Source organism: Canis lupus, chromosome 18 (assembly GCF_011100685.1).
Source record: "Canis lupus familiaris isolate Mischka breed German Shepherd chromosome 18, alternate assembly UU_Cfam_GSD_1.0, whole genome shotgun sequence".
NCBI lineage: Eukaryota > Metazoa > Chordata > Mammalia > Carnivora > Canidae > Canis > Canis lupus.
This window is the reverse complement of record NC_049239.1, coordinates 38,068,257-38,093,283: the sequence shown is the minus strand read 5'-3', so window position 1 is coordinate 38,093,283 and position 25,027 is coordinate 38,068,257. Positions and strand designations below refer to the sequence as shown.

Sequence of the window (25,027 nt, the reverse complement as noted above, 5' to 3'; positions counted from 1 at the left end):
GAAGTACTGATTTTGTTCAGAAAAAGGCAAATAGAAATAACTGATGCAATCCTTTATTGATCATGGATAGTTACAACAGCACATTCACTCGCCATTCCTTTATTTATATCAAATACTAGTTGACTACCTTCTCTGTTGGGCACTGTGCTAGACTGTGAGGTTCAAGAGAACCAGCCAAGCAAAGGAGAGCAGAGATGTTGGAGTTGGTGAGAACCATGCTCCAGGCAGAGAGACAACTTCTGTGACTTCTCAGAGCAAGAGATAGTAGAATACTTTAGGAAGACCTACCTGAGCAACTCAGGTATGACTAGAGCATTGATGGGAGGGTGAAAGAGGGCTCTAGGTGGGAAGGCACTTATCAGCCATGTTAAGAACAGTCCCAAGATGATGCATGGCTATTGGAAAGTCAAGACTGGAGAAGCATAGAGGGGAGGTGAGTGTCTATTGGAGGGACATGGACAGAGGTAATGGCCACCTAAGCTGGTACCATAGTTGTGATGGAAAGATGTGGGTTGATTTGAGATAGTTCAGCTGTAGGTTTGACAGAATTTGGTGATTGATTGAGAAGGAGAGGAAAATAAAGGATGACATCTAGGTCTATGAACTGATTTAATCGGAACATCAATAACCTTAATTATTTTAAAGAAAAAATATGAGTAGGTAACAGTGTTACCTCATCTGAGGTCTCTATTGTGGTTTTAGAGCAACTGTAAAACCAAATCTCTATATATTTACAAATTTCCTTTCTTTTGATAAGGCTTTCATGGTCTCAAACCTTCTGAAGTCAGTTCCCTCAATCCAATTCTTTCCACAAGACCATATGTTTCTCCATAACAAATTCTGCTGTAGGAGTTCCTCATGCTGCATGAGGAAAGATGTGCTAATTACCAGGGAAGCCTTTTAAATCTGCTTATGAACATTCCATAGGAAACAGTGAGAATGTAGACAACACAAATTCAAAGGTGGTCTGGAGCTGCTAGGACTGTAAGTCTTGAATAATAATGGCTAACATTAAAAAAAATAATGACTAACATTGATTAATTAACAATATACTAAGCACGTTATTTTTTTGTTTAAAGATTTTATTTATTTATTTATTATTTATTTATTTATTTATTATTTATTTAGTGTGCAAGGGTAGGGAGGGGCTGAGAGAGAATCTCAAGTACACTCCATGCTCAGTGTGGAGCCCACCTCGGGGCTTGATCCCACAACCCTGAGATATGACCTGAACCAAAATCAAGAGTCAGACACTTAACTGAGCCACCCAGGTGCCCCTACTAAGCACATTCTAACTAATGAACATACTGTTTTATTGATCCTCTTTTATGAAGTAAAGCATTACTATTCTCTATATTTTACAGAGGAGTACATGAAGATATAGAGATATTAAGAAGCTTACTCAAGATTACACATGATGGAAATAGCTGAGCCAGAACTCAGATCTAGATAGTCTGGCTCCAGACGAAGGCCCCAAAATCTGCCAAAAGCCTCCAATAAAATGGAGGTAAACATTATTTTTGTGCTCCTGATTGCCACCAGCTATTTGAGACCACATTGTCCACCAGTTTCCTCATTGATGTGGAAGCTGGAATTCCCAGAAAGATCACAAAAGGTAAAAATAGGTAAATAACTATTCGTATATATTGTTTATTCAACTATTGAAAGCGAATTGCCAAAAGTGAACGACAGCACATGTGATTCAAGAATATTTTCAGGGGCGCCTGGATGACTCAATCGATTAATTGTTCAACTCATGATTTCAGCTCAGGTCACAATCCCAGAGTTGGCTGCGAGTTTGAGTCCAGGTTTGCGCTCTGAGCTCAGTCCACTTGAGATTCTGCTTAAGATTCCTCTGCCCCTCCCATGGCTTGTGGGTGCTCTGTCTCTGATCTCTCTCTCTCTCTGTTTCTCTCTCTCAAATAAATAAATAAAATCTTTTTTTAAAAAAAATATTTTCAGATCAAACTAGTTTAGAATAAATGCATTGAGGTCCCCAATGTTCAGGGTTCAGTATTTCTGGGAGAATAACAAGTAAGCCAAAAGGAACTTGGGCCAGAACCTGCTTCATTCACCTTTTCCGGTGTGTCTCCCTGACCCAGCATTTGTAGAGTCTCAATACAAAATAAACCAAATGAATTTTTTGGTAATTGTGCCTGGGTTCTAGACCAGATCTTGCAACTTAGTATCTATGAGACATTGAGCAAGCTATTTACACATCCACAGGCTCAATTTACAGAGCTGTGACATAGAAACAGTAATACTGTCTGCCTCACAGAGCTGTTGAGGATGATAAAATAATGCATGGGGTGCACAAACCACATTTTCTGGAACCCAAAGCATTGTTATCTCCTCCCCCTTTTCCTAATCATGTCAGATTCTTTTTTTTTAAGATTTATTTATTTATGATAGACAGAGAGAGAGAGAGAGGCAGAGACACAGGCAGAGGGAGAAGCAGGCTCCATGCTGGGAGCCTGATGCGGGACTCAATCCTGGGACCCCAGGATCTCGCCCTGGGCCAAAGGCAGGCACCAAACCACTGAGCCACCCAGGGATCCCCTCATGTCACATTCTTATTCAAGAAAACAGATTGTTTCTCTGAGCCCTAGGATGGATGCAAGAGCAACCAACCAGGTACTTTCACTGGACATGTTGAATCCTGAGTGGTTTGATGCAAGGCAGAAGCATGCTAACCAAAGGGTTGCTTGTGAGAGAATGCTGCTGCACTTCTTACTTCCTGGATCTCCAGAACCTTCCTGAGATACTGTCCGTCCCCAAGACTGGTTCTAAGGTCTCTTCCACCACATTGAACTTGTTACTTAAAACACCCAGAGAGTTGCTAACAACCAATAAGCTTCACTGATGAAGTCCCTTTACATGAAAGCAGTACATTTGATATTCATCCATATGACATTTACTTGATTTGTGCACATGTTCAAGAATTCCACTCATGTAGTCATTTATTCGAACCTTGTTTTAGCTCTGCCATTTACTGAGCTATGCCATTTGCCTGACTCAGGCATAGGAACCTAAATCTCAGCCTCTTTCTCTGTAAAAAGTTGTTTGTAGGATTTCTGGCTATATGAATATATTTAATTTTTAACTACCATGGCAAATAATATTAACTTGAGCTTCCATATTTGGGAGAGATATGGCTTTTGTTTGAAAAATAATGCAAAGGAGAATAATTAATGTTTAGTTTTGGTTTCTCAAAAATAGAACTATGAAACAAAGTTTTTTTTCTTTTCCCTTCTTTATCTCATTAGAAACCAAACCTGGGGTGCAGGTGTTCTGGCTTTCCACTGCATATGTATTTTTGGGGTAAATACCCAGTAGTGCAATTGCTGAGTCATAGGGTAGCTCTATTTTTACCTGCACCCCAATGGTTATAGCAGCAATGTCCACAATAGCCAAACTGTGGAAGGAGCCTTGATGTCCATCGACAGATGCATGGATAAAGAAGATATGGCCTATATACACAATGGAATGGAATGGAATGAAATGTGATTCAGCCATTAGAAACAATGAATACCCACCATTTGCTTCAACATGGATGGAACTGGAGGGTGTTATGCTGAGTGAAGTAAGTCAATTAGAGAAGGACAATCATATGGTTTCACTCATACGGGGAATATAAGAAATAGTGAAGGGATTAAAGGGGAAGGGAGGGAAAATGAGTGGGAAAAATTAGAGAGGGTGACAAAAAATGAGAGACTCCTAACTCTGGGAAATGAACAAGGGGTAGTAGAAGAGGAGGCAGGCGGGAGGATGGGGTAACTAAGTGATGGGCACTGAGCAGGCCACTTGACGGAATAAACCCTGGGTGTTATATGTTGGCAAATCAAACTTCAATAAATAAATAAATAAATAAATAAATAAACAAATAAATAAATATGGGGAAAAAAAGAAACCAAACCAAGCCTCTTCTCATAGATATCTTCCCCTTCCGTTTATGGCATCAAGGCCTGATTTGCTGCTCTGGAGAAGAAAAAAGGATATGACAATGAAGATACCTTTGGGTGCTATAGGCGTGAGAGAGAAAAAGAATGAGGTGGTAGGGGAGACTAGCTATCAGACCTGTGATTTTTCACTTCAGGGGTTTTGCTTTGAAGAAGGCATAGGGGATGAGGAATTCTTGACTCAACTTCCCCACTTGATACTTGGGAAGGGTCATGTTATGGGATTCCCTGTACAACCCTGTGAGCAGAGGATCCCTGGTGACTCAGCAGTTTAGTGCCTGCCTTCAGCCCAGGGCATGATCCTAGAGTCCTGGGATCGAGTCCCACATCAGGCTCCCTGCATGGAGCCTGCTTCTCCTTCAGCCTGTGTCTCTTCCTCTCTCTCTCTCTCTCATGAATAAATAAATAAAATCTCAAAAACAACAACAACAACAACAACAACCCTGTGAGCAGACCAGGAGAGGGCAATTGATGATGCATCATAATCCCAAGGAGTCCTTGAAGCTAATTGTGTCTGGGCAAAAGTGGCCCCTGCCCTAAGCACTATACTTTAGAGGGATCAGCATATCACAGCCATTCACAAACATTAATTTACTCAAGACTACATGGGCTCCTTTACCATTTGGGCTCCCTCTCAGTGCTGACATAGTACAACCTATAAACTTAACATTTGTTCTATTGACTATCACTATTCAGGCCCCAGGAAAATGCTTTCACATTTTCACATTTTTAGAACAAAAGTCTACAAATCCAATGCCATGAAGGTTAGTAGGTTATGCCATTACCAAAACATTGTAAGAAAAAAAAACTTAACTCGGATTGCTTATTATTGAACTTGCCCAATCCTCTTCTCAGACAGCCCAAATATACATAATGACAAAAGGTCCCATAAAGTCCCCTGCTGCCCATTTTCTCACAACCCTGAGATCATGATCTGAGCCAAAACCGAAAGTCAGATGCTTAACCGACTACAGGTGCTTCATGGTCAAATGATTTTCAACAACAGTGCCAAGACCACTCATACAAAAAATTTAACTAAAAAAAAAAAAAAAAAAAGGATCAAAGATTTAAATGTAAGACCTAAAATGAAAAAAAAAAAATGAAAAAAAAAAGACCTAAAATGATAAAACTCTTAGAAGAAAACATAGGAGGAAATCTGTGTGACATTGTTTGGTGATGCTTTTTTTAGATATGACAGCAAAAGTATGGAAAACAAAAGAAAAACCAGAAAAACTGGACTTCATCACAATTTTTTTTGACTTCATCACAATTTAAAGCATTTGTGCATTAAAGGGCACTATTAAGAGAATGAAAAAGACAACCCCAAAATGGGATTGTATATCATATATCAGCTGAAGGATTAGTATCCAGAATATATAAAGAATTTTTCCTATTTCAACAACAGCAGCAACAATTTAAAAATGGGGAAAAGATTGGAATAGACATTTCTCAAAAAGATATACAAAAGGCCACTAAGCACATGAGAAGCTGCTCAACATCATTTTTGTTACGGAACTACAAATCAAAACCACAATGAGATCCCACTTCCCACCCATTGGGATGACTGAAGTCAAAATATGGAAATACATATTGGTAAGAATGGGCAAGTCTGGTAGGTCAAGAATGGCCATTGCTGGTAGGAATCTTCAAATGGCATACGCACTGTGCAAAACAGTATGGTGGCTCCTGAAAAACTTTAACAGAATGACCATATAATCCAGCACTTCTACTCCTAGGTGTATACCCAAAAGAATGGAAAGCAGAGGCTCAAATACATACTTGTACACTAACATTCCTAGAAGCACTAATTATGATAGCCAAAAGGTGAAAGTAACTCAATGTCCATCAAGAGATGAATAGTGATAAAGGGGGCAAGATAGCTGAAGAGCAGGGTCTCCAAATCACCTGTCTCCACCAAATTACTAGAAAACCTTCAAATTATCCTGAAAATCTATGAATTCAGCCTGAGAATTAAAGAGAGACCAGCAGGATTGCTACAGTGAGAAGAGTTCGAGCTTCTATCAAGGTAGGAAGACGGGGAAAAAAGAAATAAAGAAACAAAGGCCTCCAAGGGGGAGGGACCCCGCGAGGAGCCGGGCTGAGGCCCGGGCGAGTGTCCCCAGGACAGGAGAGCCCCGTCCCGGAGACGCAGGAGCTGCACCGACCTTCCCGGGGGAAAGGGGCTCGTGGGGAGGTGGAGCAGGACCCCAGGATGGCGGGGATGCCCTCAGGCTCCCTGGGACACTAACAGACACCTGCGCCCCGGGAGAGTGCGCCGAGCTCCCTAAGGGCTGCAGCGCGCACGGCGGGACCCGGAGCAGCTCGGAGGGGCTCGGGCGGTGGCTCCGCGGAGGGGGGGTGGGGCGGGAGCAGCTCGGGGGGGGGGGGGGGGGGGGGCTCGGGGGCGGCTCCGCGGAGGGGGCTGCGGGGCGGGAGCGCGAATCCAACAGCGCAGGCCCCGGAGCACAGGGCGCCGGGACACAGCCCAGGATCCGGCCTCCCCCAGGACAGGCTGAGGCCGGGAGGGCCCAGGACAGCAAGGACGCTCCTGCCCCAGCTGAGCAGATCAGCGGCCCCGCCCCAGAGCCTCCAGGCCCTGCACACGGAGAGCTCCGGAGTTACTGCGGGAGCTGAATCCAGGGCTCCAGAGCTGCCCCGCCACTGGGGCTGTTCCTCCTGCGGCCTCACGGGGTAAACAACCCCCACTGAGCCCTGCACCAGACAGGGGCACAGCAGCTCCCCCAAGTGCTAACACCTGAAAATCAGCACAACAGGCCTCTCCCCCAGAAGACCAGCTAGACGGACAATTTCCAGGGGAAGCCAAGGGACTTAAAGTACACAGAATCAGAAGATACTCCCCCGTGGTTCTTTTTTTCTTTCTTTTTTTTATGTTGTTGTTTTGTTTTGTTTTGTTTTGCTTTTTGATTTGTTTCCTTCCCCCACCCCTTATTTTTCCATTCTTTCTTTTTCTTTCTCTTTTTCTTCTTTCTTTTCTTCCTTTTTTTTTTCTCTTTCTCTTTTCTTTCCTTCTTTCTCTCCTCTCTTTTTCTCCTTTTCCCAATACAACTTGCTTTTGGCCATTCTGCACTGAGCAAAATGACTAGAAGGAAAACCTCACCTCAAAAGAAAGAATCAGAAACAGTCCTCTCTCCCACAGAGTTACAAAATCTGGATTACAATTCAATGTCAGAAAGCCAATTCAGAAGCACTATTATACAGCTACTGGTGGCTCTAGAAAAAAGCATAAAGGACTCAAGAGACTTCATGACTGCAGAATTTAGAGCTAATCAGGCAGAAATTAAAAATCAATTGAATGAGATGCAATCCAAACTAGAAGTCCTAACGACGAGGGTTAACGAGGTGGAAGAACGAGTGAGTGACATAGAAGACAAGTTGATAGCAAAGAGGGAAACTGAGGAAAAAAGAGACAATTAAAAGACCATGAAGATAGATTAAGGGAAATAAACGACAGCCTGAGGAAGAAAAACCTACGTTTAATTGGGGTTCCCGGGGGTGCCAAAAGGGACAGAGGGCCAGAATATGTATTTGAACAAATTCTAGCTGAAAACTTTCCTAATCTGGGAAGGGAAACAGGCATTCAGATCCAGGAAATAGAGAGATTCCCCCTAAAATCAATAAAAACCGTTCAACACCGCGACATTTAATAGTGAAGCTTGCAAATTCCAAAGATAAAGAGAAGATCCTTAAAGCAGCAAGAGACAAGAAATCCCTGAATTTTATGGGGAGGAGTATTAGGGTAACAGCAGACCTCTCCACAGAGACCTGGCAGGCCAGAAAGGGCTGGCAGGATATATTCAGGGTCCTAAATGAGAAGAACATGCAACTAAGAATACTTTATCCAGCAAGGCTCTCATTCAAAATGGAAGGAGAGATAAAGAGCTTCCAAGACAGGCAGCAACTGAAAGAATATGTGACCTCCAAACCAGCTCTGCAAGAAATTTTAAGGGGGACTCTTAAAATTCCCCTTTAAGAAGATGTTCAGTGGAACAATCCACAAAAACAAGGACTGAATAGATATCATGATGACACTAAACTCATATCTCTCAATAGTAACTCTGAACGTGAACGGGCTTAATGACCCCATCAAAAGGTGCAGGGTTTCAGACTGGATAAAAAAGCAGGACCCATCTATTTGCTGTCTACAAGAGACTCATTTTAGACAGAAGGACACCTACAGCCTGAAAATGAAAGGTTGGAGAACCATTTACCATTCGAATGGTCCTCAAAAGAAAGCAGGGGTAGCCATCCTTATATCAGATAAACTAAAATTTACCCCGAAGACTGTAGTGAGAGATGAAGAGGGACACTATATCATACTTAAAGGATCTATCCAACAAGAGGACTTAACAATCCTCAATATATATGCCCCGAATGTGGGAGCTGCCAAATATATAAATCAATTATTAACCAAAGTGAAGAAATACTTAGATAATAATACACTTGGGATCCCTGGGTGGCGCAGCGGTTTGGCGCCTGCCTTTGGCCCAGGGCGCGATCCGGGAGACCCTGGATCGAATCCCACGTCGGGCTCCCGGTGCATGGAGCCTGCTTCTCCCTCTGCCTGTGTCTCTGCCTCTCTCTCTCTCCCTCTCTGTGTGACTATCATAAATAAATAAATAAAAAATTTTTTAAAAAAATAAAATAAAAATAAAAAGGAGAGAGAAGACTCAAATTAATAAAATCATGAATGAGAAAGGAGAGATCACTACCAACACCAAGGAAATACAAACGATTTTAAAAACATATTATGAACAGCTATACGCCAATAAATTAAGCAATCTAGAAGAAATGGATGCATTCCTGGAAAGCCACAAACTACCAAAACTGGAACAGGAAGAAATAGAAAACCTTAACAGGCCAATAACCAGGGAGGAAATTGAAGCAGTCATCAAAAACCTCCCAAGACACAAGAGTCCAGGGCCAGATGGCTTCCCAGGGGAATTCTATCAAACGTTTAAAGAAGAAACCATACCTATTCTCCTAAAGCTGTTTGGAAAGATAGAAAGAGATGGAGTACTTCCAAATTCGTTCTATGAGGCCAGCATCACCTTAATTCCAAAACGAGACAAAGACCCCACCAAAAAGGAGAATTACAGACCAATATCCCTGATGAACATGGATGCAAAAATTCTCAACAAGATACTGGCCAATAGGATCCAACAATACATTAAGAAAATTATTCACCATGACCAAGTAAGATTTATCCCCGGGACACAAGGCTGGTTCAACACCCGTAAAACAATCAATGTGATTCATCATATCAGCAAGAGAAAAACCAAGAACCATATGATCCTCTCATTGGATGCAGAGAAAGCATTTGACAAAATACAGCATCGATTTCTGATCAAACGCTTCAGAGTGTAGGGATAGAGGGAACATTCCTCAACATCTTAAAAGCCATCTACGAAAAGCCCACAGCAAATATCATTCTCAATGGGGAAGCACTGGGATCCTTTCCCCTAAGATCAGGAACACGACAGGGATGTCCACTCTCACCACTGCTATTCAACATAGTACTGAAAGTCCTAGCCTCAGCAATCAGACAACAAAAAGACATTAAAGGTATTCAAATTGGCAAAGAAGAAGTCAAACTCTCTCTCTTCGCCCATGACATGATACTCTACATAGAAAACCCAAAAGTCTCCACCCCAAGATTGCTAGAACTCATACAGCAATTCGGTAGTGTGGCAGGATACAAAACCAATGCCCAGAAATCAGTGGCATTTCTCTACACTAACAATGAGACTGAAGAAAGAGAAATTAAGGAGTCAATCCCATTTACAATTGCACCCAAAAGCATAAGATACCTAGGAATAAACCTAACCAAAGATGTAAAGGATCTATACCCTAAAAACTATAGAACACTTCTGAAGGAAATTGAGGAAGACACAAAGAGATGGAAAAATATTCCATGCTCACGGATTGGCAGAATTAAATTGTGAAAATGTCAATGTTACCCAGGGCAATATACACGTTTAATGCAATCCCTATCAAAATACCATGGACTTTCTTCAGAGAGGTAGAACAAATTATTTTAAGATTTGTGTGGAATCAGAAAAGACCCCGAATAGCCATGGGAATTTTAAAAAAGAAAACCATATCTGGGGGCATCACTATGCCAGATTTCAGGTTGTACTACAAAGCTGTGGTCATCAAGACAGTGTGGTACTAAAAAAAAAAAAAAAAAAAAAAAAGACAGTGTGGTACTGGCACAAAAACAGACACATAGATCAATGGAATAGAATAGAGAACCCAGAAGTAGACCCTGAACTTTATGGTCAACTAATATTCGATAAAGGAGGAAAGACTATCCATTGGAAGAAAGACAGTCTCTTCAATAAATGGTGCTGGGAAAATTGGACATCCACATGCAGAAGAATGAAACTAAACCACTCTCTTTCACCATACACAAAGATAAACTCAAAATGGATGAAAGATCTAAATGTGAGACAAGATCCCATCAAAATCCTAGAGGAGAACACAGGCAACACCCTTTTTGAACTCGGCCACAGTAACTTCTTGCAAGATACATCCATGAAGGCAAAAGAAACAAAAGCAAAAATGAACTATTGGGACTTCATCAGGATAAGAAGCTTTTGCACAGCAAAGGATACAGTCAACAAAACTCAAAGACAACCTACAGAATGGGAGAAGATATTTGCAAATGACATATCAGATAAAGGGCTAGTTTCCAAGATCTATAAAGAACTTATTAAACTCAACACCAAAGAAACAAACAATCCAATCATGAAATGGGCAAAAGACATGAACAGAAATCTCACAGAGGAAGACATAGACATGGCCAACATGCACATGAGAAAATGCTCTGCATCACTTGCCATCAGGGAAATACAAATCAAAACCACAATGAGATACCACCTCACACCAGTGAGAAGGGGGAAAATTAACAAGGCAGGAAACAACAAATGTTGGAGAGGATGCGGAAAAAAGGGAATCCTCTTACACTGTTGGTGGGAATGTGAACTGGTGCAGCCACTCTGGAAAACTGTGTGGACGTTCCTCAAAGAGTTAAAAATAGACCTGCCCTACTACCCAACAATTGCACTGTTGGGGATTTACCCCAAAGATGCAGATGCAATGAAACGCCGGGACACCTGCACCCCGATGTTTCTAGCAGCAATGGCCACAATAGCCAAACTGTGGAAGGAGCCTCGGTGTCCATCGAAAGATGAATGGATAAAGAAGATGTGGTTTATGTATACAATGGAATATTACTCAGCTATTAGAAATGACAAATACCCACCATTTGCTTCAACGTGGATGGAACTGGAGGGTATTATGCTGAGTGAAGTAAGTCAGTCGGAGAAGGACAAACATTATATGTTCTCATTCATGTGGGGAATATAAATAATAGTGAAAGGGAATATAAGGGAAGGGAGAAGAAATGTGTGGGAAATATCAGAAAGGGAGACAGAACATAAAGACTGCTAACTCTGGGAAACGAACTAGGGGTGGTAGAAGGGGAGGAGGGCGGGGGGTGGGAGTGAATGGGTGACGGGCACTGGGGGTTATTCTGTATGTTGGTAAATTGAACACCAATAAAAAATAAATTAAAAAAAGAGATGAATAGTAAAAACAAAACAACAACAACAAATATATATATATATATATATCCCATTATATGTATATATATGTAACAGGACCCTTTTGTACCTTAAAAAGAAATGAAATTTCTATATGTGCTACACCATGGGTGAATTTTGAGGGAATTAGGCTAAGTAAGGTAAGCCAGACACAGAAGGACAAATATGGCATTCTTCTAGTTATATGAGGTATCTAGAGTAGCAAGTTCATAGGGACAGAAGATAGACTAGAGATATCAGAGGCTGAGTAATGGGCGAATGGTCATTACTGCTTAAGGGGCATAAACTTTCTGTTTAGGATGATGAACAAGTTCTGGAAGTGGATAGTCATGGTAGTTACACAGCACTGTAAAAGTACTTATGTGACTGAATTATACCCCTAAAATTGTGAAAAATGTTAATTTTATTTTGGGTATATTTTACCACAATAAGAGAGTTTAAAGAAGGGTCAACTCGGGTTTTTTAGCAGCTTTCTTATTTAGAAAGAAAAACTTTTTTTTTTTTAGAAAGAAAAACTTTTTTATTTCATTTCGATGTTTTATTTAAATTCTAGTTAGTTAACATTTATGCTAAAATCAGTTTCAGATGTGGAGTTTAGTGATTCATCACTTACATATAATACCCAGTGCTCATAACAAGTACCCTCCTTGATGGCCAGCATTCATTTAGCCCATTCCGCCACCACACTCCATCAGTTTTTTTCATCAGTCTTTTAGGAGGCTTTTATGGTCTGTTTCCCTCTCTTTTTTATTCCCCTCCCCCTATGTTCATCTGTTGTTTTTTTTTTCTTAAATTCCACAGATGAATGACATCACATGGTATTTGTCTTTCTGTGACTTATTTCACATAATACACTCTAGCTCCATCTGTGTCATTGCAAATGGCAAGATTTCATTCCTTTGGATGACACATGAAAAGATGCTCAACATCACTCATCATCAGCCATATATACACATCTTTATCCATTCACCAGTCTATGGACATTTGGGCTCTTCACATAGTTTGGCTATTGTTGATAATGCTGCTATAAACATGGGGTTGCATGTGCCCCTTCAAATCAGTATTTTTGTGTTCTTTGGGTAAATACCTAATAGTGAAATTGCTGGGTCATAGGACGGTTCTATTTTTAACTTTTTGAGGAACCTCCATACTGTTTTCCAGAGTGGCTGGACCAGCTTGCATTCGCATCAACGGTGTAAGAGGGTTTCTCTTTCTCTGCATCCTCTCCAAAATCTGTTGTTTTCTGTGTCGTTAATCTTAGCCATTCTGACAAGTGTGAGGTGGTATCTCATCATGGTTTTGATGTGTATTTCCCTGAGGATGAATGATGATAAGTATCTTTTCATGTGTCTGTTAGCATTTGGATATCTTCTTTGAAAGAATGTCTATTCATGTCTTCTGACCATTTCTTAACTGAGTTATATATTTTTGGGATGTTGAGTTTGATAAATTCTTTATAGATTTTGGACACTAACCCTTTATCAGATATGTCATTTGTAAATATCTTCTCCTATTCTGTAGGATTTTTTTTAGTTGTGGTGATTGCTTCCTTCACTCTACAGAAGCTTTTTATCTTGAGGAAGTCCCAATAGTTCATTTTTACTTTTGTTTTCCCTGCCTCTGGAGACATGTTCAGAAAGAAAAAATTGATGGTGAAGCTCGAGACAACTTGCATTTGGGTAAATGTTGGAGGCAGAGCCAGTGTGAAGAGATAGTGAGGGCATTTGATGTGAAGAGGAGGCCTTAAACTCGGGCTGGGGCAGAGGATGGCAGAAAGAAAGAAAGGGGATGTGAGGCATTCTGGAGGAGGATGTGGCTGCTGACAGATTGATGTAGGGAAGAAAGCTCTGTGTCCTCCAGTGTCAGCACAGGCCACTGTGTTCTTGGGCAAAGAGAACCGCAAGTCCTTTTTGCAGGCTGATAAAGCACCATGGATCCAGAATAATAATCTAATCCAAGTCAAGCTTATATTGCAAGCCAGGTTGGGTCTGGAATGCAGAAGTTAATGAAGTGACTTCAATTTGAGGAAACCAGGGAGGCAGGCTGGAACCCAGCACTTCCCACATCTTCCTTCTTGGCTCTTTCCCTAGGGATGTACCTTTGGTTCCTGGCTTCTTGACAGTCTGGCTCTGAGGACTAACACTAAGTTTAGTAAATTCCGTGGCCCAATTTCTTCAGAGTGTGATGTGCTAAATAAATAAACATAGGTCGCCCATGGTTACATATTTGTTTTCATTTCAATAATTTTAAATTTATCAACAGCAAAGAAACAATCCAATCATGAAATGGGCAAAAGACATGAACAGAAATTTCACAGAGGAAGACATAGACATGGCCAACACGCACATGAGAAAATGCTCCACATCACTGGCCATCAGGGAAATACAAATCAAAACCACAATGAGATACCACCTCACACCAGTGAGAATGGGGAAAATTAACAAGGCAGGAAACCACAAATGTTGGAGAGGATGTGGAGAAAGGGGAACTCTGTTGCACTGTTGGTGGGAATGTGAACTGGTGCACCCACTCTGGAAAACTGTGTGGAGGTTCCTCAAAGAGATAAAACTAGATCTGCCCTACGACCCAGCAATTGCACTGCTGGGGGTTTACCCCAAAGATACAGATGCAATGAAATGCCGGGACACCTGCACCCCGATGTTTATAGCAGCAATGGCCACAATAGCCAAACTGTGGAAGGAGCCTCGGTGTCCATCGAAAGATGAATGGATAAAGAAGATGTGGTTTATGTATACAATGGAATATTACTCAGCCATTAGAAACGACAAATACCCACCATTTGCTTCAACGTGGATGGAACTGGAGGGTATTATGTTGAGTGAAGTAAGTCAATCAGAGAAGGACAAACATTATATGGTCTCATTCATTTGGGGAATATAAAAATTAGTGAAAGGGAATAAAGGGAAAGGAGAGAAAATGAGTGAAAATATCAGTGAGGGTGACAAAATATGAGAGATACCTAACTCTCGGAAATGAACAAGGGGTAGTGGAAAGGGAGGTGGGCAGGGGGTTGGGGTGACTGGGTGATGGGCACTGAAGGGGGGCACTTTCGGTGGGATGAGTATTGGGTGTTATGCTAAATGTTGGCAAATTGGGGCAGCCCCGGTGGCACAGAGGTTTAGTGCCGCCTGCAGCCCAGGGCGTGATCCTGGAGACTCTGGATCAAGTCCCACGTCAGGCTCTCTGTATGATGCCTGCTTCTCCCTCCTCCCTTCTGCCTGTCTCTGCCTCTATCTCTCTCTCTATGAATAAATAAATAAAATCTTTTAAAAAATTTTTTAAAAAAATAAATGTTGGCAAATTGAACTCCAATAAAAATTTTTTAAATTAATTTATATTTATGATGTGTATTGGAGCAATGGATCTATGGCATGAAACCCATGATTTCACATCTCCATTACTTTCAACAAGATCAGTTTTCAACAAGTCAGTCAATAAATAAAAGTACTTAATACGTAACAGTGCCATGGCACAGTGACAAAAATTGGTAAAGTTGTGAGATAATACAATTTATTTTGAAATACATTCACCTAGCTGAATCCCATGACATACCATGTTCTTTTCAGTATTAAAAAATCATCCATAAGAGACTCTCAAGCAGGGGCGCCTGCATGGCTCAGTCAGTTGAGCATCTGTCCAGGTCATGGTCCTGGGGTCCTGGGATTGAGCCCTACATCAGGGTCTCTGCTCAATAGGGAGCCCACTTCTCCCTCTCCCCCGCCTACTCTCTCTCTCTCTCTCTCTCTCTACTCATGCTCTCTCACTATCTCTCTCTCACATACAAATAAAATCTTTGGGGAAAAAAAAGAAACTCTTAATCATAGGAAACAAATTGAGGGTTGCTGGAGGGGAGAGGTTTGGGGGGATGGAGTAACCGAGAGATGGACATTAAGGAGGGCACTGACATAATGAGCACTGGGTATTATATAAGACTGATGAGTCACTGACCTCTACCTCTGAAACCAAGAATACATTATATGTTAATTGAATTTAAATAAAAACTTAAGGGCAGCCTGGGTGGCTCAGCGGTTTAGCGCCGCCTTCAGCCCAGGGCGTGATCTTGGAGACCTGGGATCGAGTCCCATGTCAGGCTCCGTGCATGGAGCCTGCTTCTCCCTCTGCCTCTCTCTCTCTCTTTCTCTCTCTACTGTCTGTCTCTCATGAATAAATAAGTAAAATCTTTTATAAATAAATAAATAAAAACTTTGAAAGTCAATCCAATATTATAACTGATTTTTTAAATTTTTAAAAATTTTTGTTAGATTTTATTACTTTAGAAAGAGAAAGCACAGGGGGAGGGGCAGAAGGAGAGGGAAAGAGAATCTCAAGCAGACTCTGCACTAAGTCCATGAAGCTACAACCCAGCGACTGTGACCTGAGCCAAAACTAACAGTTGGACATGAGCTAGGCCACCTAGGTTCCCCAACTCCAAGGTTTGCTCCCAAATTGTGTTTTGAGGTTGGGCCATGTTTCTTTATTCACCTGACTAACTTATTGAAGTTGCGTCATGGGTCCATGACCCAAAAAGGGTTTATTACACTTTTCTACTTTTGTGTTACTTTTACGTTTTCTATTACAAAATGTTTAAAAACACTTTTTTTTTTAAAAAATAAAAGAACCAAAAAAAAAAAATCTATTAACTTCGTCACAACTCTGGAGCAGTTGCTGGAAGAGCAGAACTACCCCTGGGCCGGTCCTTCCTCTCACTTTGTCGCTCACTTACTAGTTGACCTTGGGAATCTTTCTACTACACAATCTCCTACTGACCTTCTTTCAGTTCTCTCATTTGAGAAACAGGGGGTTCACTCTGCATCTGAATCCTCTGAGATGCTCATTTAAACTACAGGTTTTAAAGTCTTCTCTAAACTAAGAACCTTTAGAAATGTGAGATGTGGGAGAATTTATGTAGGCAAGGTTCCGATTTTTCCTTTGTTGATCTTTAATCACAAAGGTAACATATGCTGACTATACAAGTGGAACAATTCCATGTTGCTTTATGAAATTATTCCCTGACATGTTCCCTTTGCCTTCTTTCCCACCCCTTGAGGTAATCAGTACCCTAGCTCATTGCAAAACATTGGAGGGGTATTGTTATCTCTTCTGCTATCACGTTCTGATTTGCTTTAGCCCAGCATGGGCAGCCCTCCAGGTCCGTCAGTGCAGCATTAACTCATTTCTTTCAACAACAGTGTAAGAGTCCATACATTGAATGCACTGACGTTTAGTCGGCCACCCTATTGGTTCAAATGGCTCATGATTCTTTGCCATTACAAACAGTGCTTCAACAAACATCCTTATACATGTATCTTTACATCCTGAACCATTTCCTCAGTAGAACTGATTTCTGTAAGTGGTATTACCAAGTCAAAGAGCATGTGTATTTCAAAATCTAATAGATACTGCTTGATTACTTTCCCAAAAGTTTGCTATTTTATTTCTGTTAACAGTGACTAGAAGAACTGTTTCCCTGGCACTGGATGTTATCCTCTTTTTTTAAATATATACCCAATTCATGAATGAAATAGAGCATTTTATTATAGATTGAATTTGCATTTCCCTGACTAGTGAGATTGGACATATTCTCATGTCAGTCATTCTGAGTTGTCTATTCATATCCTTTGACCGTGTTTACGCTGGGTTTTCATGTCTTTCTTAAAATTCTGTAAGGATTTAAAAAGTTAGGGATAATAACTCTTCAGGTATATGCTACAAATTCATTTCCCAAAGTATAATTATGTTTATTTTATCAATGGAGGTTTTGCATTCAGAAATTTTTAATTCTAATGTCATCAAATATAGTTTTCATTATGAGTTATGAGGGTTTTTAAAATTTTTTTTTATTGGAGTTCAATTTGCCAACATATAGCATAACACCCATTGCTCATCCCATCAAGTGCAAAAAAGCTTTTTCCTACTCCAAAGTTATATAAATATTTAAACATTTTTATTTTTTACATTTCAACATAGGCTTATTTTTACTTTTTACATTTCAATCTTCTTTTCATCTGGAATATATTTTTACTAAATCTTTTCATGTAGAAACACGATATATATCCCAATTTTCTCAGTTTCTATTTTATTACTATTTGGTAAAATTTTACTGTTTTCCAAGGGTAAGCCAAATGAAATAAAAGTCATTCAATTTATTCTTGGGTATTTTATGCTTGTCAAAACATTAAGTGGAATTAGTTTTCCTTTTCCATTTCTGAGTATTACTACTTTGCTATTGTTTTCATTTCTGTTCTTGATTTGTAAACATACCACACAAGATTCTTTAAGGTCCTGTTTATGTGGGTTTTTTTTTTCTCAGAGTCTCTTCAATTTTGCCAACACCTAATACTGTAATATGCACATACAGATCATTTGCTTCTTCTTTTCCCATACAGTAGTGGTTTTCTAGTTTCTTATATTATTGCATATGCAGAACCTAGGAAGATAATACCAACTAAGAACACCAATATCTCCATCCTTGTCTCATCCTTGACTTTAATGAGATGGCTTTAACAATTCACATTTGGAATTATATTTGATCTGTCTTTACATGTTTAGAATATTTTCCTACTATTCCTATTTTCTTACAATTTATATTTGGAATGGTGACTGAAATTTTACAGGTTTCTTTTGTATGTTTTTCTTTTCTTTTTGGCAGTTGATACACTTGCATAGTTTTTCATACTTTAACAGACCATATTGAAAGATCTGAGTCTAAGCCATTCTTGCCTCTCTAAAATAAACTCTATTTGTTCACATCTACCATTCATTTGATATACTACTGGATATTTTATTCAGAATGCTTGCATCTGTATTCATAAGTAAAAACATTCAATAAATATATTTTATTCCTCTTTTGACCAGATTTCCAGCTGTTTACGTGGCTTAATACTGAGCACAGCAGGAAGGCCAGAACTTCTTCCTCACAACTGTTTCCTTTCCTTTTTGTCTGCCCCTGTCTGAGGTTTATGTTCCTATTTACTTACTGTGTGGTTAGAATTCTTCCTCCAGTTTTTTCTACAGATCAGTATGTTAGTGATATGATTTCCGAAGACTCACAAGGCCACAGATATCTTTCTCTGATCCTCAGGGGACTGCCACCCTGTGACCCCTGGCTGACAACATTCTATTTCTTCTGTCTTACACATGATGAATCCAAGGCCCAAAGAAAGAATATCATGGAGCTAGCAAGAAGTGGATAGTTAGCAGTGAGGGCTTTCAGGCTGTGTTTAACGATCAAAAGCAAAAGATAGAAGAGGGCTGAGTCCCATGTCGTGTTTATCAGATGATAAAGGACTGGACAGAGCTGGTGGAGCTTATCCGTCTTCCTGGGGAGTGCTGCGGTGGTTTTGGTGCAGAATCCAGGCCCAGTGACAGTGGGGGGAGCTGATGTCACAGAGGAACTGGTGTGTATCTGCAATCGACTTTGGGGCTAGTTAGGCTAGTTAGGCTACTTCTTCCTGGGTGTGTGCCTCATGCTCACTGATTATGAGTCATATAATCACCTCTACACCCTGTGTAGGTTTCTCAGAAGGTACTCCTTAATTTATGCCCAAACTGGTAAACTTGTGAGATTCGCTTATCATTAGTTCGGAGCACCGTTTGTGTAAGAAGTCAATCCAAGTTCAACTCTCAGCTGCCCTTGGCTCCTGTACAGGAAGTGAGTCAGTTAATGTGAGGACAGGCTGTGCAACCATCCTGTTCAACCTTTCTTCAGGGGCAAATACAGGCACGGAGATTAGATCTCCTGGTTCCTAGCCCAGAACACCTGATACAACCCCACAAGTACCTTAAGAGAGAAGATGCCAAGAGAGACAAGCAGAATCTTTCTCTGAACTAGAACTGAGATCCTTGAGGGTTGTGTGTATGGGACATTTACCTTCCCCTCCTGTGGGGTATAGGCTGAAAAGTGGGAGAGAAGAGGAAGAGACTGCAGCTAACTGAACCAAAGGAAAGGGTTTGGTGCCCCTGGCCCTTGGGATTTGCAAGAATGAAGGGGGGCGGGGGGAGTCACAAACAAGCAGTCATCAATCTTCCCTGTTCTCCCACCTGAGCCGGGGACATTCCACCTCCATCTCCCACCCTTTGGCTCTGTTGCTTTCCTCCTGTAGTCACCAGTGCTGGGACTCCCCATTGCTCTTCTAGAAGCTAGATACTGATGCAAGGAGACAAAACTAAGCCACTGGAAAATGATCATATTAATTATAGAGTGAAATATAGAATATGAACAACAAAGCAGGATAAGGGGACAGAGGACAACAGAGCAGGGGAGGAGCATATTCTACAAGAAGTGGTCAAGGAAGAGCACCCTGAAAACCTAGTGTTGTTCTGAAGAAGGAAGGGAGTCAGGCACAGATCAGGGTGGAAGTTTCCAGACTGAGGAAGCACTGCAGGAAGTGCCCAAGATGGGCCACCGGGGCGAGTGAAGAAAGGATCTGAAACTTCATTTATATTTTTATCTAAACATGAACAGTTACTCGTGCCTAAAATTTAATATATTAAGTATTTAAATATATAACGTAAATAAATATATATGGGGTGACTGTTCAACCTGCTATTAGTTATACCAATAGGAAATTAAAAGTTTGAAGATTACCACAGCCCAAGGCAATAATCTCTTGAAAGACCAGGGTAGATTTTCTCCATCATATTATCTGGAACAAAACAGGTATCAATATGCTGTGCCTATCTTTTTTAAAAATCTCCTTTGTCCATTTCTTTATCCTCTACTTCACAGCAGATTCCTTGTTTTCTGTATTTTCTTTTTTTTAAAAGATTTTTTTAAATTTTTGTATTTATTTATTATAGTCACAGAGAGAGAGAGAGAGAGAGAGAGGCAGAGACACAGGCAGAGGAAGAAGCAGGCTCCATGCACCAGGGAGCCCGACGTGGGATTCGATCCCGGGTCTCCAGGATCGCACCCTGGGCCAAAGGCAGGCGCCAAACCGCTGTGCCACCCAGGGATCCCTGTTTTCTGTATTTTCAATGACAACTAGACCCATGCCTCATAGATGAGTCCTTAATAAAGGAAAAGATGAACAGAAAAAAGGATGAATCAGTGTGGCTAGGTGATTCACCAGACTCCAAGCACTGATGCCACAAAGGCAGCCTTGGCACAATAAAGGCCCTTGGCTTTGGCATCTGACAGGAGTGAAATCATTCAAAGGACCACCCTCAAGCGCTTGACTAACTCTATTTCTTCATCTGTGAAATAGGAAATGAAGATAAATGGATAAGGAAGATGTGGTCTATATATACAATGGAAAAGTACTCAGCCATTAGAAATGACTAATACCCACCATTTGCTTCAACGTGGATGGAACTGGAGGGTGTTCTGCTGAGTGAAATAAGTCAATCGGAAAAGGACAAACATTACATGATTTCACTCATACGGGAAATATAAAAAATAGTGAAAGGGATCATAGGGGAAAGGAGAGAAAATGAGTGGGAAAAATCAGAGAGGGTGACAGAATATGAGAGGCACCTAATTCTGGAAAACGAACAAGAGGTAGTGGAAGGGGAGGTGGGCAGGAGGATGGGGTGACTGGGTGACGGGCACTGAGGGGGATACTTTTTTTGTATATATTTTTTTATTGGAGTTCAATATGCCAACATATAGCATAACACCCAGTGCTCATCCGGCCAAGTGCCCCTATTTATAGTAATGAATTAAGTAGAGAAATAATCCTCCAGACAATCTCAAAGCACCGTGCCTGATGCTTAGTGGAAACCTTCCACTCTGTTCTTCTGATCACTACCATCACCACCACTACCACCACCCCCGCCCTCACATCTCCCCACGGTCAGGCACCCAGACCTGGGTACTTACCTGCTAAAGCAATGATAGGTATAACGCCGGCTTTGACCCCTGGAAGCCTTAAACAAAACTTCCAAGGAGATTTTGGATCCAGAGTGATGGACAGACCAGGATCCAGAGTCACGGACCCAGAGACAGGGGAAGTGGGCCTTAGTTAACTGACAGCAAAGCAAGTTGGAAAAAGAGGGATGTGCCAGGCTGAGCTAGAGCCACCACGGACCCTAGTGCTTTCTGGTAGTATATGCCATGGCATAGGACTCTCCCACCTTTCCACTCCATGCCACAAATGCAGCCCCCCAAAAGGTTGGGAAGATATTGGGAGACAGAGAATAAAAGCTGGCGAACCAACACCAACGCTGCATTTAACCTAAAATGAAAGTCAACCCTTAACCATGCCCGCCCCCCTCCCCTTTCCATCAGGCTCGTCCTCTGTCGCCCTCGGCAGACCAGGCTCGGAATTCCGCCCACAGCGGAGAGACTACCCACGGAGAATCCATCCACTGGTACCGGGAACTGGGCTGTTCACCTGCAGGGTCCTTGCAAGGGGACTTCCTGTGCTGACCCCATCCCCAGGAGCTGCCTCTATGAGAGCCTGTGGCCACACAGGGAGGGTCACACGGGGACAAGTGGGGACTATGGGAAGCTGTACTGGAAGGGATCAGGGGCTGGAAAGTGCTGGTTTGGGTTCAGGTCTCCAGGTTGGTGCAAAGGAAACCGAGAAGCAATGGAAGGGGGCTAAAGTCACCAGGCCAGCCAGCTGGGATCCTAATCCTAAATTGCAAATGGCTGTTTGTCTTTTTTCTTTTAAGATTTTATTGATTTATTCATGAGAGACTTAGACAGAGGCAGAGACTTGCAGAACAAGCAGGCTCCATGCAGGGACCTTGACGTTGGACTGGATCCTGGAGATCCAGGATCCTGTCCTGGGCTGAAAGCAGTGCTAAACCGCTGAGCCACCAGGGCTGTCTTTGGGCCAATTGTTGTGTCTCCCTATGGCCACACTTTTTTCTTTCTTTCTTTCTTCTTTCTTTCTTTCTTTCTTTCTTTCTTTCTTTCTTTCTTTCTTTCTTTCTTTCTTTCTTTTTTTTTTAAGATTTTATTTATTTACTCCTGAGATACAGAGAGAGAGAGAGAGAGAGAGAGAGAGAGAGATGTAGGCAGAGGGACAGGCAGTCTCCCTGGCGGGAGCCCAGTGCAGGACTCTATCCAGGGATTCCTGGATCTGCCCTGAGCCAGAGGCAGCCACTCAATCTCTGAGCCACCAGGTGTCCCCCACACTTTCCTTTAAATGGGGATAATGGTAGCTGCCTCCTGTGGTTGTTAGAGGATAAAACTAGTTAGTATTTGCAACTACATAGAGCACATTTTGGTCAGTGAAACTAATACTGGCTTTTTTTTTTTGTATATTTTTTTATTAGAGTTCAATTTGCCAACATATAGTATAATGCCCAGTGCTCATCCCGTCAAGTGCCCCCCACAGTGCCCATCGCCCAGTCACCCTATCCCCCTCCCACCTCTCCTTCCACTACCCCTTGTTGGTTTCCCAGAGTTAGGAGTCTGTCATGTTTTGTCACCCTTTCTGATTTTTCCCACTCATTTTCTCTCCTTTCCCTTATATTCCCTTTTACTATTTTTTATATTCCCCGTATGAGTGAAACCATATAACGATTGTCCTTCTTTGATTGACTCACTTCACTCAGCATAACACCCTCCAGTTCCGTCCATGTTGGAGTAAATAGTAGGTATTCATCATTTCTAATGGCTGAGTAATATTCCATTGTATACATAGACCACATCTTCTTTATCCATTCATCTTTTGATGGACACCGAGGCTCCTTCCACAGTTTGGCTATAATGGACATTGCTGCTATAAACATTGGGGTACAGGTGTCTCAGTTTTTCACTGCATCTGTATCTTTGGGGTAAATCCCCAGTAGTGCAATTGCTGGGTCCTAGGGTAGCTCTATTTTTAACTCCTTGAGGAAACTCCACACAGTTTTCCAGAGTGGCTGTACCAGTTCACATTCCCACCAACAGTGCAAGAGGGTTCCCTTTTCTCCACATCCTCTCCAACACTTGTTGTTTTCTGTCTTGTTAATTTTCACCATTCTCACTGGTGTGAGGTGGTATCTCATTGTGGTTTTTTTTTTTTTCATTGTGGTTTTGATCTGTATTTCCCTGATGGCAAGTGATGCATTGGCCATGTGTATATATGTCTTCTTTGGTGAAATATTTTTGGTGAATTTTTTATCTATATCCTAAAAACTACAGAACACTTCTGAAAGAAATTGAAGAAGACACAAAGAGATGGAAAAATATTCCATGCTCATGGATTGGAAGAATTTATATTGTGAAAATGCCAATGCTACCCAGGGCAATTTACACGTTCAATGCAATCACTATCAAAATACTATGCACTTTCTTCAGAGAGTTGGAACAAATAATCTTAAGATTTGTGCTCTTCAGAGACTTGGAACGAATAATCTTAAGATTTGTGCGGAATCAGAAAAGGCCTCGAATAGCCAGGGAAATATTGAAAAAGAAAACCAGAGCTGGGGGCATCACAATGCCAGATTTCAGGTTGTACTACAAAGCTGTGGTCATCAAGACAGTGTGATAGTGGCACAAAAACAGACACATAGATCAATGGAACAGAATAGAGACTCCAGAAATGGGCTCTCAACTCTATGTTCAACTAATATTCGATAAAGCAGGAAAGACTATCCACTGGAAAAAGGACAATCTCTTCAATAAATGGTGCTGGGAAAATTGGACATCCACATGCAGAAAAATGAAACTAGACCAATGTCTTACACCAGACACAAAGTTGAACTCAAAATGGACGAAAGATCTAAATGTGAGACAAAATCCGTCAAAATCCTAGAGGAGAACACAGGCAACACCCTTTTTGAACTTGGCCACAGCAACTTTTTGCAGGATACATCTATGAAGGCAAGGGAAACAAAAGCAGAAATGAACGATTGGGACTTCATCAAGATAAGAAGCTTTTGCACAGCAAAAGAAACAGTCAACAAAATTAAAAGACAACCTACAGAATGGGAGAAGATATTTGCAAATGACATATCAGATAAAGGACTAGTATCCAAGATCTATAGAGAACTTATTAAACTCAACCGCAAAGAAACAAACAACCTGATCACGAAATGGGCAAAAGACATGAACAGAAATAACACTGGCTTTAAAGCCGGCCACCAGCAGCACTGGCTGGGGAAGGTAAGCTCCCAGGCACACTCCAGCCTGATGGAGTCGCGCTCCCTGCAGATGCAGCTCAGAAATGTGTTGGACAAGCTGAACTGGGGATTCTTTGATGCATGGTAAACCTTGCGAAGCACTGGTCTGAGCTTCCGCGGTTTGCAAAAGCTGCTCAAGTGACACGTTAGGACAGGAACGGAAGGGGAATCACAGAGGGGCAGACAGCTCTAAGTGACAGATAGGGAGCCTAGAGCCCCAGACGCCGAAGCTTATGAGACTTTGAGATTCATCTCGAGGACACCGCTGCCCCTACTCGCCCCATGGGTGTAGGCAAATCATCCTGATTCCTAATCTGTGAAATGGGGGCAAAAATCAATCCTAACTCTAGGAGCGGCCTCGAA

The 25,027-nt window shown here is 41.5% G+C and overlaps 1 protein-coding gene and 1 long non-coding RNA gene across 3 annotated transcripts in view; one reads left to right on the top strand and one right to left on the bottom strand.

Annotated features, from left to right (window-relative positions):
- LOC111090956 overlaps positions 1-3,304 on the top strand; it is a 49,818-nt gene extending 46,514 nt beyond the window's left edge. For both annotated transcript variants that reach the window (XR_005373421.1, XR_005373416.1), the window contains exon 4: positions 1,365-3,304. This is a non-coding gene — a long non-coding RNA (uncharacterized LOC111090956). The remainder of the gene's footprint in view (positions 1-1,364) is intronic.
- Positions 1-21,785, bottom strand: part of LOC483462 (glycine N-phenylacetyltransferase-like) — a 49,703-nt gene extending 27,918 nt beyond the window's left edge. Inside the window, exon 1 of the mRNA XM_038563175.1 lies at positions 21,426-21,785. The gene's annotated coding sequence lies outside the window, so the exon portion shown is untranslated. The remainder of the gene's footprint in view (positions 1-21,425) is intronic.
- Between the last annotated feature and the right edge of the window lie 3,242 nt (positions 21,786-25,027).